Genomic DNA, 14,866 nt, shown 5'->3' with positions numbered 1-14,866 from the left:
TATATATATAATCTGCTTTGGTTCGCAGAGCATGTTTTGAGAACGATCAATAAGTTATCCAAGGCAGACTAATGACAAGAAAAGTAATGTTACAGGGCTTTCAATGATCTCGTTTAAACTTAATTTGCAAATTCCACGGACGTTATAATTACTTTGTCTGCATATGCTCATACCTATTTTTGGTTTGTATTTTGACTGACAAGTTTCATAACAACTGTTAGGGCATTGTCGTATACAAATCTTGACCACGGATTACATTGTTAACCTGATCAATACCGAAGTTCATGGTGGTTGTCACCAGTCGGCAGATGATGCTTACTCCTTCTGGACACCTGATCACACCTCTGGTGTATCTAAGCGTCCATGTTTTTCCCTATAACACGAATTGTTTTTGTTAACAGGGTTGATGAGATCGCTTATTTATTTTTCGTTATCTTCAACTTATACATTTAAAAAAAATCAGATATTTGAATAATAATAATCAGTCACAATGTACATGTATTATACAACGACCATGTAGGAATGTTGGATGTTGTAGTATATTGGTGCTTGTAGACACACTTTTCTTAGATTGAACGTAAATTGCAAACAACAATACCAATATCGAAAGTAGTAATAAAAATGCATGCATAATATTCTTTCAAAAATATATCAGACATTTCAATACCAGATATAGATATTTAGCTCCAATGCACATAGCTGTACAATTTAAAGACGTACATATACCACATTAACCAACAAGTAATATAACGTCTAACATTTTAAAACATGCAAGAAATATAACCAACGTTAAAAAGCCGTGAGTCCTATGTTATGGTCAGGTAGACAGAGTAATCCGTACATTAAATAAAAGGCCTAACAAATGACAGGAATTATATAAGAAAAAAATACGACTCAGGTATAGGCTATATTTGCCAACAAGATTATTATAAAGACCATGAAATTTACGAAATACTTTAAACGAGGTTGTAACATCATCCTAATTGTCAATAGTCTGCCTCAATTTCAAAATTCAGAGCACGCTATTGAATATCGAATAGATTAGGTTAGATTGTATGTTGTTTTACGAATTTTCACTCATATAGAGACGTCACCATATACCGGTGAAAGGCTTTAAATTTTGACCTTTACTCGGCACTCAAGGCCATTGAGCAGTGAGGGATCTTTATCGTGCCAACGCCTACCGTGACATGGGGCCTCGGTTTTTGAGGTCTCATCCGAGGGACCCGCAACTTTCACTTCATAGAGCCGAGCGCCGAGCGTCAAGGAACAGTTGCTACCCATTTTTTATCGACTTAGGTCAGTCGCGGCCGAGATTTGAACTCACGACCTCCCGATCAAGGAGCGAGCGCTCTACCGACTGAGCTACCGTGAACAGTCTGAGTGTGGAATAAGTTGGAAGCATAAAAATCATATGCGCATGATGTCGGAATATTACTACATTAATAAGGAAGGTTGACGATGGAAAAGCTAAAGTCACCTCTTTTGTCAAACAATGCAATTGTTAGTTAGCCCTTATCGTCTTAAGTCAATAAATAGTCAGTAAAATATCCAAATCTGAAACAGATGTAGCAGACTCTGTGGTTTCTTTCATTTCGAATTTACTGGTAAATATCGACTCGACTTATGAATGAAAGTAGCTATTTTGTTCGAGATGAAGGTCAGAGCAAGTTTTTACTTCTTTTTATGTAGACGATTTTGAATTAATTCTTCCACATAGGAATATAAAAGGATGTCGGCTAATAAAGGAGCACAATTAGTGTCCATTGAAATTCCAACAGTTTTTTTGAAGACCTGGTCCCCAAAGATTACATAAATGTCATCAATGAGGAACTCCAGTATCTTTTAATGTCAACTTTAGAGTGTTTGCGTGTAGAATCAGAGTGATTCTTAACAAATAATCAGTTGTCATAATACCAGAAAGCCTAGTTTTTAATTTATCTCTAGGTATGGTTGTATAAAAAATAGAAAAGTCATTCGCTTTTACTGACTTTTGAAAAAAAATATGTGCTTTTTAAAATCCACATTCTTTTAATACCACTTCTAAAATATGCTCTGGCACAGAACGTGTAAAGTTTCTCCTTTACAACAGTTAATATTTTTGAGTAGAAATAGCAGATACAAAGAATTGAAAATTAATTTAATGTTTTTCTTTCTTATAGTTAATGAACTGTAAAAACAAATCGATACTTGCTTATACGCTTTGGCAAAATGCCTACTCAACTGGACGTGAACACTTTAACTATGTACACTGCAAGCATGCAATTAAACACCTGAAAATTTACAGCAATTTACCTGACATGAAACAAATGTTTAATTACGCATTTGCAAAGAAAACTTAGTTCACAGAGACATGCTTTTAAAATTCGCAATAATTGTTTCCTGTTATTACAATGACGATTTATGATGTTATGTAATGTCATTTTATGTCAAGAAAAATCCTGTTTAGGGACCATAATTGCCAATCACCAATTAAATGACAAATGCTATCACTTACTTGAAATTAAGTCATCTTAAAATAATTTGCTCTGAATAAAAAGTTAATGTTAAGGACATACGCAACGTAGTTTGAACTTTATTGTCTTTTCCCCTGGAGTTGAAGAGTTCCAATACTTAAAGAAACTGTGTGCTACATTTTAATGTCTATATACGCTATTGTACACTTCTTCTAAAACAAGTTTTGATAAACAAAACGTCTAGAATATATGTTTAGTAATTTTTGTATATTTTTCTTTGAATTATACAGGAATTTTCATCAATTGATATCTTTTCAAAACCCCTGGAGATGCATGCTGATTTTTTGTCTACGAACTTCTGATGGCACTATAATCTTAAATTAAGAATATCTTGAAAAATTATCAGTAGGTAAGGTACATTGCGTATGTCCTTAAAAAGAATTTTCTCCTTGATAGCAGCAAGGCTACATGCATTGATTGTAAAATATGCACACATTCATATTTCCCTTACATTTAATAATTAACCTTTGGGCCTGAGTGAGAATACATTAATTCCGTAATAAATGACTTGAAGAAAAAGATTAAATATATGATCATGTTAATAGATTGTTTTAAAATTTATAATTACTATTGTTGTTTTTACAAGAAGGTTCTTAAAAATAATCAAAAATAAGAATAACATACATACAAATAAACGGAAAATGTGCAAATCTACTGTTTAACATGGTATGCTTGTCATATTTTTCCATGATTTAACAGCACCTATCCGAAGTTCCCATAATATCAAATCTTTATAGTTGTTTGAACTTCATCTTAGATTTGATTATAGTTTTGGTCATAACTTATGATATGTAAAATCTGCTTATTATCCTTTATCTTTTGTTCATCAGCGGGTCAGTGATTTCTTGACAAGTTCTCAAAACATAATTAAATAAGTTATTCAAAGAAAAAGTAAACGACCGTTTGTTTATTAAAAAAAAGTTTCTTAATTTGCTAGATTCCTTATTTTCGAAAGACAACTTGGCCATATTAATTAATCATAAAGTACATTGTAGTTTGTTGTAGCACACAAGCATATAAAGATTAAGGAAAGGGAATTTATAATGATTTTAATGACACCAATCAAAATTGTCCGGTTGTCTTTCAGATAAAAAAAGATGCAAACATTACGAGCGTTTAATTGGGAAATTGTTTTTATAGTAATAAAACATTCACAGTTATTCCATAATTATTCAAATTCAAAGTAATTTCCATGGTAAATGAAAACTTTTTTTCATTATAAAGCAAGATTTTCTTCCATTTTTCTTTCTTTCTTTCCTTCTTTCTTTTTTTGAAAAGGTAATAAAATAATGTAATATTATGAAACTCAGACTGAGAAATCTTCTTTTTAATTTTCAAAAAAAGATTACGTTCTAATTTTAAAATGAGAACTCTTTCCCTAATCGACCATCTGCAGAAACAGTTGCTCCAATGCTTTAAAACAATTCATGGATTATTCTTTTAAGTAAATCAAAGTGTCATACTAAAGTTTCAACGCATCAAATTAGATAAAATTCTTAAAGTATTTAATTATTGTAATAGTAACACAGTGCATACTTCCGTTAACTGTTATATATTAAAGCTAATTGGAATCTTTAGTGAGATTAATGGAAACAGTAGCATAAATTCATATTTACATAGTCAGATGTCTAAACTCCATTAACAATACATATTATTCTCAACATCATTTTCATTTCTCGTGTCGATAGTAACCACCTCCGTAATATACAGATATGTGATTTTATTTTTATAGCAGCATTATCAAAATTAACTTCAAAGAACAATTACATGGTAATTTACAATATTAGTTAGCTGTTTAATAAAACAAGACACTTTTGCCAAAAATGTCATAAAAATCACTGTACTTTGATCATAGTTAAATCTAATTGACACCATATGAAGGTTATTTAAAATTATAAAGAACGCAGTACATAAACAGAATAGAACATTTATGTGGTGGAAAAGTCAGGTGCCCATAGAGCAAAAGAACTTAAAAATTAAGACAAAATAAAAAATTCCGATTGAATTGTTTTTGAACATTAATTTGAAATATTTATTTATCTTTTCTAAAAGAATTTAAAAAACAAAACAAAACATTTATACAAGCAATTTTTAATAGAATAATTAATTTTGAAAGATATTAAAGTCATCTAGATTTTCTTTTTGATTTTTTTTAAACGTGACCCAGAACATAAATACAAAATTACTAAGTGAAATGTTCCATTTTGAACAGGAATTTTACATGAATTTGCCGCTGTGCATAAGAACCTGGCATGATAATTAATGTTATTAACACTTTAATTTCACTTTTCATTTTGTCATGCCTGACTTTGGTTTCATTATTTATTAATTTTTTATTATAAATCAAAAATGAAACATATTTATTCTATTCTTTTTTGTCTTTCAGCATTTTTATTAAACCTGTATGGATATCATAAAGATAAAAAAAAAAAAAAAAAAAAACAGAATGAGAATTTTAGTTCTCATATATTTAATGCAAGTGGCTTTGATAATGAAATACTGTTTCCTTTTTTCAATTACTCAGAGAAGCTGAGCCACACTGGGATATATCGTGTCGACATATTAATTGAAATAACTATTGTTAATTGATAATACGTCGTCGATACATCTAAATGTCGAACTGATGACCACAGCAAGTGCTTTCATCTTCTCATGGATAAAATTTTGAATAAATTCTGCTTCATATGAATCCAAAAATAGGTCTGCTAATAACAGGGCGCAATTGGTACCCATGGGAAATTTCAATAGATTGTTTGAAGACCTGGTCTCCAAAAACCACACAGATATTGTCAATCAGAAACTCAAATATCTTTTTATATCAACTTCAGAGTACTTGTGTGAACAATCAGAATGTTTTTTAACAAAATAATTTTGCAAATGACCATTGACAAGGAAATCTACGAGTTCCATTTTTATTGAAAAAGCAGCTGTCAATGATGTCAAAAAGCTTTGACTTTAATTTGTTTGGAGGGGTTGTATATAGAGTTGAAAAGATTTAAATTTTGATTTTATTGATTTTGTTAAAATTTTGTGATTTCAAATCTTCCATGTGTTCCATGGAATTTTTAGGAATCCTCATCTGATTACATCACTTCCGGAATATATGTTGCACAATTCTCCTGAAGTTTCTCCTTCACTGCTCTTAATATCTCAGGAAGGAGTAAAGGAAGAGGTTTGGTAGAACATTTACTTGAACCCGCTGTCTACCTTTCCTTGTAAGGATTTTTATGAAGTTTCGGAATCCAATATAGATATGGTACTGTAAATTCCTTATTTTACGCGAGTACTTAATATCGCGAAGTGGCCCAAGGGCGTCAAACCGCGAGAACAATAATTCGCGAATGGGTGATTTATCTAGAGATTTTACATACATTAAAGCACCATAAAAATAAAAGCGAGTAATTTTATTTCGCGAGTGGTGCTTCGCGCGTAATTACGCGATAATTTATTCCTCGCGTATATTTAGGAATCTACAGTATTTCAAATTCATTTTGGCTGTTGGGAATATTAAAAATATTTAAAATTGACAATAGAAGAATTTCCTCCTTGGAAAGGGACCTATGAGTATGAGTTGGGTTACCACTTGTAGAATTAAATCCCAGTTCCTCTAAAATACCATTCAAATAATGAGCCTTATAAACACAGTTGTTACTTTCTTTGTCAGCTGGGACCAGTATATTCTGATCTTGTAATCTACCTAATTCTTTTTTTTTCTCTTCTGCATTATTGAACACAGAGGGAAAGATTGTTTTCATGTTGCCTCTCAATCGCTTAATGTAAGATTTTAACATACATCTGATACACTTAATCCATTCTGACAAAGTGTCAAGGTCTTTTTCTTATTTGGCCTATCATCTGGCCTATTCTTCCACAGAGTTCATAATATTAATGAAATTATGACGCCAATTGAAAGATCGGGGTTCCCTAAATTTTGGCCCTTTTAAAATGAGTGATTTAAGGTCCTCATTATTAACTATATTTACGTCACCAGTAATAACGTGTCCTGCAGGACTATAGTTGTAGGGTGAAGAAGAACATGAACAAGATTGAGGATTATGTTTCAGATTTAAACACTCATTTAACACGTCCACGCTAGCCCCAGACATTCACCTTTATCAAGCTCAGTCCAAGCTAAACTAATGATACGCTTGGTTGGCGTGGATGCACAATCAACACTTCAAGAGATCTAGAGTAAAAAAGAATTAATCGTGTGTAATTGGACCCAGGTCTTTGTTTGGAGAGATCGAAATTTCAAGAAATGAAGAGTAAATTATTTGCTTAGTTATAAAGAGAGAAATGAAAAAGAACAGAGAACTGGAGTTTCACTTTAAGATATAAAGAACTTCCAGAGATCAAAGTACGAGCCATCAAAAGTCAACTGTAAAGGCGAAAACCCCGAGCAGCGTGTAATTTTCGAATCGATATGTACTGAATCGCAAAAGAAACACAACATCCTTTTTTAAGGGGAAAATTATATACAGGTTATAACTTTGTACTTAAAAAGTTAGGACATCTTCAAGTTTGCTAAATCAGTAATTTATCATTTGAATGATTTTCATTCCATTACCGAAAGTTGATTTTGAGCCCTTTTTACAGAAATTAAAAATTTGCATGTTTAATAAAACATTTGATAATAATTTGGATTTTCAAGGGTATGTAGGTTTAAGGATAACATTCAAAAATGAATACAGTGAGGTAAAAAAGCTTATTTACAAACATCAGATATTGATTTAAACGTTAAATGTTATCTTTAAACCTTAAAAAGTAGCACATAACTCTTAAACCATCCCCCCTTCCGAACATTCAATTTCAGGGAGCTAGTCCGCCATGTGCAACTATTGCAGCTAGATTTCTACTATGCATTAGGTTTATCAATCTCTTGAACTGAGCGAAATAATTATCCTAAGGCATTTTTATGTGCCTGTTTTTTTTTTTTTCAGATACTGAGGTCGAAATTTCTCTAACCTGGGGTGTTGCAACCACTATTGAAATAATTATTATAATTATTTCAATAGTGGTTGGCGGTACTTTTGAAAACAAAACACAGGTTGTAACCACTATTGAAATAACAACCACTATTGAAATAATTATTTCAATAGTGGTTGACGGTGCATTTCAAGACCAAACATAGATTGCAACTACTATTGAAATAACGTTCACTATTTATTTCAATAGAGGTTTTGAATGCTTTTTAAAATCTAAACCAGGTTGCAACCACTATTGAAATGCTGTTCACTTTTGAAATAAAGATTTCAAAAGTGGTTGAAATAATGATTTTATTAATTGCTGATAATGATTTCAATACCAAAACCACATTGTAAGCCTTCAAGAAATAACCCCACTATTGAAAAAATATAAGGATGACTTCTTCATTACGTTTTCCAACGTTATAAATTAATTTCTTGAGTTTAAAATATAATGTTTAAATAAATGTTGTCCTTTCTTTTCTAGAAATTACCATTCGTACATATATATCTGATTTAACTGACGTACCTGAAAGTATGCAAATGTTATATGCAAGCTTCCGCTGAATCTGGCCGATTCAGCGAAAACCAACAGACCATCAATCAATATTTGCCAGTTTTAAATAATTTTGTTATATACGGTTTATTCTTGCCACTGATTTGGAAAGGAAATGATCATAAATACAGATAGTGGTAGAAATTAGAATATCTGCATTCAAAAGAAGAGAGAAAATTGATATATATGTGTACAAACTTTCTGATGAAGATATGGATATTTTTAATAAAAAAAGAATATAGAATGGAACTAAATTCTTGCTCATATTCATAGACTTATCTACACTACAAATATGGATAATAAATCCATCGTCTACTCGTTAAGACATTAAAAAACAAAACTTCAAGGGAAGTTAGTATAAGCATTATTACAATAGTGGGTGTTATTTCAATAGTGGTCACAGGTATAAAACCGCTAATAATGTCCGCTACTGAAACAATTATTTCATTAGTAATCCTTATGTCAATAGTGGTTGCAATAATACTGCATGTGCCGCTATTGAAATAATATATATTATTGAAATATTTTTTTCAATAGTGGTCGTTATTTCAATAGTGGTTGGAACAATGCACCCACTATTGAAATTAAGACCCCTACTGGAATATTATTTCATTAGTGAATATTATTTCAATAGCGGTTTTATACATGTATCCACTATTGAAATAATATCCTCTTATGTTATAACGCTTATACTTAGTTTTCCCGAATGGTTGATTTTAATGTATTGACGAGTAGAAACGTTGGATTTACTATCTATCCATATTTGTAGTGTAACCAAGTCCATGAATATAAGCGAGAATTTACTTCTATTCTATATCCTTTGAATAAAAATAACCATATTTTCACCAGAAATTTTGTACACGTAGATATTACAAAAATTTCTTTTTTTGACTGTAAATTTTCTAATTTCTATAACCACATGTATCTGCATTCATTATCTTTTACTTTCCCCAAATAATATAGCTAAGATGAACCTTATATAACAAAATTACTTAAAATTACTAGATCAGTTAAATCACAGATATCCGTGTATTAATATTACATCTAGATAGAAATTAAAACATAAAATTAAATCTCATATTTTAAGCGCAAAAAATTAATTTATTATGTTAGAAAAGATAATGAAAAAAATATCCTTATATATTTTTTTTCAATAATGGGGTTATTTCAATAAGGCTTGCAATGTGGTTTTGGTATTAAAGTCATTGTCAGCAACTTTTAAAATAATTATTTCAATCACTATTGAATTCATTATTACAAATTCTATTGAAATCTTATTTCAAAAGTGATAATAACTTCATTAGTGGTTGCAACCTTGTTTAGGTCTTGAAAAGCATTCAAAACCTCTATTGAAATCCTTGTTTCAATAGTGAAAGTTATTTTGATAGCGGTTGCAACCCTTGTTCAGTTTTAAAATGCACTTTCAACCACTATTGAAATAATCATTTCAATAGTGAACGTTATTTCAATAGTGGTTACAACCTGTGTTTGGATTTGAAATGCACTCTCAACCACTATTGAAATAATTATTTCAATAGTGGTTGCAACACTGGGGTAGTGTAGTAACCCTTGGACTTCCGGTCAAAGAACTGTCATTCATGCTTACGAAACGCATGAGCCTGAGTAGTCGCCATGTAGTGCATATTTGCATCTGCAACTCTCGGGAAAAGAAATAAGGATTTTTTTTCTCGGAATATTAGTGCAATACTTATGATTAACAGTTACAAACCCTTGAAAACCCAAATTATTATCAAATGTTTTATTAAACATGCAATTTTTGATTTCTGTAAAAAGGGCTCAAAATCAACTTCCGGTATTGAAATGAAAATCATTCAATCGTTAAATTACTGATTTGGCAAAGTTAAAGACGTCCTAACTTTTTAAGTACAAAGTTATAACCTGTATATAATTTCCCCCCTAAAATTAGGATGTTGCGTTTCTTTTGCGTTTCAGTATCTTTCAATGCACCCGTCGGTATGTTAATTTCGTATACAAATTTTTCTAGTTACCTAAATAATGAGTTTGTGCATGAAAATTGTGTATCACTAAAATTGAATTATAAGCATTGACTAATTAAATTATTTTGTTTATCGAGAAATGAATATTAAAAAAGCCTTAGGTTTCTATTTAAAGTGTGTGATTCGTTTTATTTTTTAGATTCATTTTTCGATGAAGAAAATGATTTATATAGTCAATCCTATATAATAAATATCTGATGAGAAATGTTAAGCAAATTATATTGAAAAGTAATTGCAACCATTTAGCCTTAGTCTTAAGCAAAACAAAAATAAATAAATAAATAAATAAATAAATAAATAATAATAATAATAATAATAATAATAAAAAAAACAAGACAAAACTTTAATTCATATTTTCTAAGTGTTTGTAGTATCTGTGCGACTGTCCCGAGGTACGACTTGTGGATGAGATTACGTCAGACGGCAGGATGCCGAGCAGACTAGACGTGTCTGGGACAGCAGAGGAGCAGGGAGTAGGACCAGACCAAATCCTACGGAGAAGTATTAATAAATACCTGTAAAAAACCCTTACGACTTTATTGGAGCCCAACTCGATGGATTCCAAAACTGCTGTCAGATTTTTATTTAGGCATCGTTTTAAGCCGTCACTTTTTGTGCTGCTGGGTACGAGAGAGCATGCGTTGATTTTAAATGCATTGTTCTCGAATCAGCTTTCAAAATCAGCTTGTAAATATTATCTGTGATTTACTTGATTATTTGTGACATTTTATTATGGATATGTCCCTGGAGGAAGCCGTGTCGGCTTCAGGCCTGGGCACTCGCCCGGCTGTCTCGCGGTCAGACAATTCTAACCCTCGTACTCTTTTTAGGGTGGGGAGTTACTCCATGGAGAGGGTTTATTCACCATAAGTTTATAGCGGGAGCGAGCAATTTGTCTCTCGTCCCACACTTTTGCTCAGTCAATGTCAGGTCACTTGGGAGGTGGTTGCACCTAGGAGGCCCCTTACATCTATGCCCGACCTGCACACGACATCCCCTGTGGGAAGGGTAGTATATTACATGGTATGTCAAGAAAAGAGGTAAGGTTTGCCCAGCCTCAATTAAGCTCAGGGATGATCAGTGATTCCCCGGAGTACTCTTTAGGTAGCCTGTGTAAGTGTGGCTCACCTAACAACATTGTAGGTTGTAGCCAGTCTAAATACGAATATAGTGAGTTTCCCTTGAATTCAGGTTTAAAACATCCTTATTCCTTAGACCATGTGCATCCAACTAGTAGCCACCCTATCCTTGTGGGAGACACAGTTAACCTGGGGGCCCTGCTATCCTGGGTAGTAGACCAAGCCACTCGGGTGAGGTTGTACACCACCTACTTAAATCCGTATTTCCATCCCATACATTGTGTGTCAGTCATCAGAAAGGACTGTGAGGCTTGCACAGCTCACCTCTGACTTTGATCATCGACCTGTAGGGGTCGCATGGGAACCTGAATTCTTACAAAGCCAGTGTAAACTTGCAGATTTGAGTGTGCCCTTTTCCTTGGGGATGATTTGAAACTCCAGACGTCAACACCGCATACTACCTCTGTCCCAGTCTTTGTGAATACGTGGGGTAGGTATTTCCGACCCCCGCTTTCTGAGCACATCCAATCTGTGTTGTACCGAGTTAAGAATACTCCAATCACACACCACTGTATGGCTATGCCCAGTGCATTTCAGCATTATAGTGTCCCCATGTCAGCGACGTGTAGTCTCGCCAGTCTCGATACCCTGGGCTTGAAGGGGGGGGGGGTAGCACATTTGCAGCAAAACATGTATGGGCCTGCCCAGCTGGGACACTATGCTTGTTAGCCAGTCCCGGGCTACCAGGCTCCCAGCTTTATCACACCGACACTTTATAGCTCACCTGTATACCAAGGCACTCCACAGAACAGTAGTAGGGTAATCACTGGGAGTAAAAGGATCTCCGATATGATAGGAAGTCAAGCTTGAAGGTATTTTTGCGTTAGTTCCTGAGGATATCTCGAAGCCAGTTGTTGACAGAGGAGGAGCAGCATGACCAGCAAGTGATTATTATACCCAGCTGTTGGAAGTAGGTAATCTCCGATTGAATATCGCTGATATTCTGCAGAGGTTTGAGAAGCGCTTTAGTTCATCTGCCCCAGACCTTACCCATCAGCTGAATTTCCAGTCGGTCAGCCAGAATCCTGAGGAGTCAATTTGTCAGTGGACTGACAGGGTGTTAATATAAGATAATCGAGCTTTCCCTGTTGTACCTGATGTGCACGCACACGCCATACCACGCCTATGTTATGGGGCTGAGGACAAATGCTGGACTGTATGCACTTGATCAGAATCCGGGGATTGTGGAGGAAGCTGTGGAGCGCATGCAGTATTTTCAGCACTCCCGGCACCACATGACTAAGTCGCCGAGGGAAGTGAGGATGTTTGATTCTGCTCAAGACACCAAGCAGGATGATTCTGGGACGGAGAATGTTGCTGCTTGGGAGGAGCTTAAATTCTTCCGGAGCAGGATATAGAAACTTGAGGGGGCCTTGAAGTAGAAAGGATATGCCACCTTTCCGAAACCTTAGAGGGATGGACTTTTTCTAACAAAATATCCAAATATGAAACAGATGTGTCAGACTCTGTGGTATCTTTTATCTCAAGCTCACCTGGATATATCTTTGCGACATAAGAATGGAAATAAGCATTGTTAATTGACAATGCGTCGTCGAAATCTCTAAATGTCGAGTTGAAGGCTACTGTTTTCTTCTTTTCGCTTACAAGATTTTTTTTTATGAATACAAAAATAGATCTGCTAATAACGGGACGCAACTGGTACCCATGGGAATTCCAATAAATTGTTGGAAGACCTGGTCTCCAAAAACCACATAGGTATTGTCAATCAAAAACTCGCGCATCTTTTTAATGTCAACTTCAGAGTTCTTGTGTGTACAATCAGATTGTTTTTTAACAAAGTAATTTTGCAAATGACCACTGACAAGGTATACTACTTCATCACACTATCATAGTAATATCATACTAATTGCAAGGCCATAATTTAAACACTGAATGATCTTCGAATTTTTCCATTTCCCCGATCATGACAAGGAGCAAACGGCGGGTATGACCGGTCGGCATGGGATGCTCATTCTTCCATGGCACCTGATTCCAACTCTGATGTTCTTGGAGGTTCGTTTTTGATCTGCTTCCGATTTGTATTGTTTATATGGACTTTGAGCTTGAATACTGTTCGTTATCTATATCTTTGAAAACAACCAAAAGAGAAAAGAATTTGGAATATATACAGGTATCGGATATAATATGTGTCAACCTACAGAATTTGTTTACTGATCAAAAAGCCCGTTTTCTGTTAGGTTATCTTATATTCATGATTGATTGATTGATCGTGTGTTGTTTACCTCCCGTTCGAGAATTTTTACGATAGAGACGTCACCATATACCAGTGAAGGGCTTCAAATTTAGTCCTTTACTCTGCACGCAGGTGAATTGAGCAGTGAGGCATCGTTCCAACATCTGTCGTGACACAAGGTCTCAGATTTTAATGTCTTATTCGAAGGACCGGCAATTCTCTTTTCAAAGTGCCTAGCGATTGGCGAAGGAACAGTTGCTACCTTTTTTTTTATCCAATTAGGTCTGTTAATGATGTAATCTTTGCTATGAATGAAGATGTTGTTTATCTATGGATTCTGTCTGATTGCACAAGACACAGATTCTATTTTTTAAAGAAAAATTAAAAAAAAAGGAACAAGAGGACAGCCTGTATTTCTTGATTGATATTGAGAAGTATTTGGATAAAAATACGTTGATTTTGTCAGTCATTCTACGATAAAAGGACAAATTCAGGGAATGAACATAAAAAAATGTTCAAAATAACATCAAATTTTTCGTAAAGCCATATCAGTGAACTTGAAAAAAAGAATTGTCCACAAATCTGGTAACTTACACTTTTTACAACAATTTCGATATACCATTGATTTTATGGTAATGTTAATTCTATAGATTTTATTGACTGTTTAGCACATCAGGTCCAACATTCATTGTTTAGTGCCCTGTATCCATGATTGTAACCTATCATTGATAATGATAGGTTTAATAATTATGCACACAATGGTATAGTCATCCAACCGTGAAGCTTGGGCTTGGAGTGTACCAAGTGATTTGGTGGCAGCAAAAACCCTTTGTTCGAGGTATGACACATGTACTAACGTTTGTTTTAGGATGTTAAACAAAAGTATGAAGCATTTTGCTCTTTAAATAATATTTTTTTTTATACCTTTAATGCAAAAACTTGAATTACCGTTACGGAAGTTAATTTTTTTAAGTGAGACAACTGTTTATCTTATTCATTTTGTTATGTCGGAAAGGTAGAGGTATAAAATACTCGTAACTAGAATCCATGAATTAGGTTCCATTGTCACTTTCAGATAAGTTCTTTTTTATGCCCCCGTATAAAAAATTCGGGGGTACATGTACATGTATATAGTTTTTGCCCTATCAGTCTGTCTTTCTAGTTGTCTGTTTGTCCGCAAAACATTGCTCATAACCTTTAATAGGTTGAAGCTATGGTTTTCATATTTCACATGTGTATTCCTTGTGACAAGACTTTTCTTTGGGTACACATTTGACCTTTTGGCCTTGGAGTTTGACCCAGTTTTACAAAATTTTACCCAACTTTAACCTTGGCCATAATTTTTAAACAGTTCGTGTGAGGGCTTTTATAAGTCACATGTGTAATCCTTGTGACAGGAACTTCCTTTGGATACCAACAACTTTGACCCTTTGACCTAGGAGTTTGACCTACTTTTGGAAAACTTTAAACTTGGCCATA

This window comes from Saccostrea echinata, unplaced genomic scaffold (assembly GCF_033153115.1).
Source record: "Saccostrea echinata isolate AGI-Se365-2 ecotype Australia unplaced genomic scaffold, CSIRO_AGI_Sech_v1 ptg000012l, whole genome shotgun sequence".
NCBI classification, from domain to species: Eukaryota; Metazoa; Mollusca; class Bivalvia; order Ostreida; family Ostreidae; genus Saccostrea; species Saccostrea echinata.
Note: the sequence above shows the minus strand (reverse complement) of the source record.